Genomic DNA, 5,126 nt, shown 5'->3' on the forward strand with positions numbered 1-5,126 from the left:
TTGGCAAATAAGAAAAATACAATGGTTTAGATTAATGTTGTCCTGAACTATTCCTCTCTACTAAATACAGATGAAACCAAGAAAGAGTTGTGTGTGTCATTTTAAAAAAAAAAAATTAAAATCATTTAGAGAAAAATATTTTCTCCAAGCAGCGAACATATGAGGCATTGGCAGAGCAAAAGTATTTCTTTGTTTTCCAAGTCTAACTGTAACCAGCCTTATTAAAGATACTTTTCATAAACGATCATGGTATTTCAGGCAGGACATGGTCAGACGATCAACAATGTACAAGAACTTCCAAATCCCCTTCTTGTATAGACTAACCAAATCAGAAAGCCACTAAAAAACCCAATGAAGTTTTCATTCAATGCTTTGAAAGGGGGAAGTAACTTAGAGTGAGGGTGGACATCTCACATTAAGGATGTTGTTTAGCAACTTTTCACAAGCTGACCCTGACTTTCAGGAAACGAACATGGCAGAAGTATCCATCTGAAGATCCACAATCTTTTATAAAAGGAACCAGTGCTCTTCTGAGAACACTGGATGAAGTCACTGCAAAGTCCACATCGCCCAATAGACTGGTAAACCAATTTTGGAGACCAGGTTTCAACAGGTCTCTGGTTTTAAGGGAATTAAGTATTATGTTGATGGTACAGGGGGGAGAGGATATAAAAATGAATTTAGAGTTTTCCCAGACCACAAGGCATTTTGTGCCTTGGTGGCCACCTATGTCAAGGCCAGGATTGCTCTCCAACGGGAGCCTTCCAAAATTATCAGGGAAAGATGTTTTCCATCCTCAATCCAGCTTGGGAGAGATTTTGTTACTGACACATGATCCCCCCCCCCACCCCCAGTAATGAGGTGTTCTGTGTGCTAACAATAGAGCTTAAAAAAGAAAAAAAAGTAAAACAAAATTCTGCATTTTTATAAAACTTGATAAAATAGTATTTCAAACTGTAAAGTTACCAGAAGTACACAGTTACCAAAAATGCACACACATCACTTGGCATCTCCAGCACCTTCAGTTTTCTGAGCCTGGTCTGTTTTGGCATCTCCATTTTCTGCAGGATTATTTGGATCCTTACTGGCGTTGACTTTCCCCTTCCTCCCCTTGGGTACCTTCTCTCCCTTCTTCACGGGGGCCTTTTTAGGTCTGGGCTCTGGCTTTGGAGGAGCAGGTGTAGGAGACAACCTTGCAGATCTTCTCCGTGACTCCTCCTTCACCTTGACTTTGTCTCCTTTAGCATCCCCCTTCAGCCTTTCGTTTGGGTGTGGTGGTAGCAGAGGACCTCGGCGCTGAACACAGGTATACAGCAGGGCGCGGGTTTGGTTCGTCTGGGAGTTGTCCTTGTTGCTTCTTCACACTGCTCTGCAAAAATATTTCTTAAATGATAGCCTCAGAAGGAAGACAGTAGGCCGGAAGCAGATGACCCTACCAAAGAGGGCTGCTCCCTCATTCTTATTGATGGTCACACACGTCTCACCATCCTCTTCAGGCAGATTGTGCGGCCAACCAGTCCATGTCAAGGTGATCAGAAGTATGTTGATCCTAGCATTATTTCTGTACTTGGAATCCAGAAACCCTCAAACTGTTAGGTACAGCACTCCCCCTCCTCCTCCTCTTCCTCCTCCTCCTCCTCCTCCTCCTCCTTTTTCTTCTTTTTCCTCTTCCCCCTCCTCTTCATCCTCCTCCTCCTCTTCCTCCCCCTCCTCTTCATCATCCTGCTGTTCCTCTTCTTCTTCACTCTGAGACTAAAACCTAGGTAAGCACTCTACCGTGGAGCTAAATCCTCATCCCCACAGCAATTCATCTTTGAAACTGAAAATAAATTTTGTACTAAGGTTGTTGTAATGGGCACTAGGGCTTTTGGGCAATATCTTCAATTCTCCTTGAAGATGCTAATAAGAACTCTCCACTTTGTTCCTGGTATGCTAGAGGCATGCAATTTGCTCAGACTAATTACATGTAAGTTGAAGCTACACGTCTTCCAGGTAGATGTCTTCAAGAACTAGTCACTGTCAAAGTCAACCAAATATAGACAAGTTTTCAGAAAAATAATTTTTATTTGAGAACAAACAAGAATCAGACTGGAGTCCAAGATAGATCGATGTGCCCTCTGGGATGTCTGGAGGACAAAGCAAAGGTAGGAAGTTTCATTAAGACAGAGAAATGTATGATAATTTTGAAAGAAAAATCACTTTTGGTGGAGATGGAAAACTCTGGATAACAAGTGGTAGCCATTGTAATATAAAGTTACTCTTAAGACAGACAATTCTGCCACTAAATTTTCTGTTTGGTTGGTTGGTTAGTTGGTTCATTGCTTTTTCGAGACAGGGCTTCTTTGTGTAGTCCTAGCTGTCCTAGAACTTACTCTGTAAATCAGAGTGACCTCAAACGCTTAGAGATTCACTTGCTTCCACGTCCTGAGTGTTGGGATCAAAGGTATGCACCACTACTGCCTGGTTCTGTCATCAGTTTTTATGTATAGCTAATCCAAGCTAATCCTAAGGGCAGAGCTGGCTACTGCTTTACAGCGGTTCAGAGACTTTTTGGAGCAACATTCACACCTTAAATATCCCGCCCTTTGTCTATGGGTTTTCTGGCTCTACTTTGGTCGGATGTGACAGGTACGATTCTGTTTTTACATTAATTTTCATCCCAGCGATGCCACCATGGTCCTTTCCCCATGTCACTGTGATCGGCCATGTTCAAGTGGGTGAAGTCCACCTGCCAAATTTCCTGTGTGCACATGAGGTTCAGAGTCTGCTGCCAGGCTGCTGAGGAGTGATGGACAGACAGACAGGCTGGGAGAGTAATGAACTGTTGATTTAAGTCTGTACTACTGTATAATCGAGCCTATGTTCCCTAGAATATCAAAGCAGCAGTTACTACAGATAATAGATAGTCCAACCAATTTATTTCTTTTTAGGGAAACTTTTTTAATGACCTGTTTTTTTATGTTTATTTTATATACACTGGTGTTTTGCCTGCATTCATGTTTGTGTCAAAGTGTCAAATCACTTGGAACTGGATTACAGACTGTTGTCAGCTGCCATGTGGGTACCGGGAATTGAACCAGTGTCCTCTGGTAGAGCAGCCAGTGCTCTTCACTGCTAAGCCATACAGAAACTTTCTAAATATAAGAATTGAATATTTTCCTTTTTCCTAAGGATCCTAAAAAGCCTGTCAACCATTGTTGAAATGTACCTGACCAACCAAATGTGTTACACAAATAAATGTTTGTGGCACTGGCTAGATTTGGGTAATGTCACTAATAGTTAAAAATCACATGAAATTTATTTAAAAATTTATATATCCTAAATTTTATCTTCACTGCAAAATAGTTCTATTTTTGAAATGACCCCTGAAATCCTGGAATTCGTATTAGATCTACCTGAATATAAGAGTAACTACTCCCATTTTAATATGTAAATGTGAAAATATGTGGCTCAGGATTCATGTAAAAAGATTTAACCTGAGATGACCTAAATAGCACTAGTAAGATCACTGATGGTTTATGAGACTTCACCTGAACCAGTGCTACTCACGTGAAATACCAGGTTTGTTTGCTTGGGTTCCGCTTAGAATTATGTTTCTTCAGAGCTGTTTCCAATATTTAGTCAAGAACATGTTTGAAAATTGACTTTGTTCTATCAGAGTAGCTTTATTTGGGGTAAATATTAAGGAGACAAGTATCTGACCTTAAAGGGCTGTTTTAATTGTTGTGTGGTTTGGAGAGATTATTTGTAGCTTGAAACGCACATCATCAAGTTTCCAAATGTATTCAGGTCCACTGTTGTCAAAGATCCCAAAACGTACTTTAAAATGCAACTTAAATTGCATGTAGCAAATGCTGCCTTCTGTTCATCTAGCATCCAGTGCAGAAAACCAACACAGCACGGTTTAAAATAAATACAGATAGGCATGGAGAGTGCACATCAAATGCCTTTTGCTCCTCTGAGGTTTTCCTGTTTTAAAGAGCAATGGTTAGGTCAGGCATCTCAGCTTTTGTGCTAGACAAGATGTAACTAGCCTTGTATTTCTGGGCACTTTCGTGGAAGGAACAGAGCCAGTTGACAAAACTGTCTCTTGAAGCTGGGCTGACTCAGAACATCTCCATATGGATGTCCCAAGACAACTTATTCTCATGTGTCCCAAAATGAACTTGCTCCCCCCCACCCCACAATTCCAAGCTGTGCTCCACAATCCCATTCATCTCTCACAGGCAACTCTCCTCTGATTCCATGGTTCACCACTTGCCTCTGGTCTCCCCTGGGGGTCCCACAGTCCCAGGCTTTACCTCCTTACTGGTCCTCCTGCCTCCAGTAGCACCATGCACCCAGCTGTTTCCACCAAATTAAGCTCTATAGAGCCCATGTGAGGAATTCCTGCCCCCATCTCAGTAAGTTCTCTGGAGCCCAAGATCCTATTGCTGCTCTTCACTGCCACAAAGCTCCTCTGCCCTAGTCTCCTGCTCTGTGTCCCTCCAGAACACCAGCTACCAGTCCAATTTTAATGATGTGGAGCCTTAGAGAAAAGAGGGGAAGCCTAGGTATCCATTTCTCTGCTTCCTTCCCACACCAGTCAAGAGATCTGCTTCTCCAACCGGTGGTATCGCCCTATCCCGAAGCCTTCTGAGTGCCCCTAATTTCAAAGCCTCCTATGCTGTGTTTCACTTTTCAATACAGGAGGATGAATTCAGAGCCTTGCACAACTAGGAGAGTGCTCACTCTTGAGCTATACTCCTGGTCCTCTTTTTCACTTTTCATGTTGAGACAGGCCATCATGGAGTTGCCTGTACTGGCCTCAAACTCACTCTGTGACCCCGTGGTCCTTGAACTTATGATCTCCTGCTTCAGCCTCCAAAGCAGTTAGGATTAGAGACTCACAGCATCAAAGCAGCTTCTAGAATATACTTTACATCCCTCCTTTTGACTTTCCTTTTTTCTTCTTTTCAGACTGAAAGTATCTTCTTTCTTTCTGCAGAAATCGTTCTTGTTTAATTCCAGGTTGTCCCTACCCTGGCTTTACTCAGCAGGAAGCTAGCAGAAATGGAGTATGTAAGGGGCCAAGAACCTTGGCTCTGCTTAGAGAGAAGAACCACACAGACCAGGAAGACCAGTTA

The 5,126-nt window shown here is 42.3% G+C and overlaps 1 pseudogene; it reads right to left on the bottom strand.

The window, feature by feature from the left end:
• Positions 1 to 999: 999 nt before the first annotated feature.
• Positions 1,000 to 4,785, bottom strand: LOC110307748 (annotated as a pseudogene).
• Between the last annotated feature and the right edge of the window lie 341 nt (positions 4,786 to 5,126).

Source organism: Mus caroli, chromosome 13, assembly GCF_900094665.2.
Source record: "Mus caroli chromosome 13, CAROLI_EIJ_v1.1, whole genome shotgun sequence".
Taxonomy (NCBI): domain Eukaryota; kingdom Metazoa; phylum Chordata; class Mammalia; order Rodentia; family Muridae; genus Mus; species Mus caroli.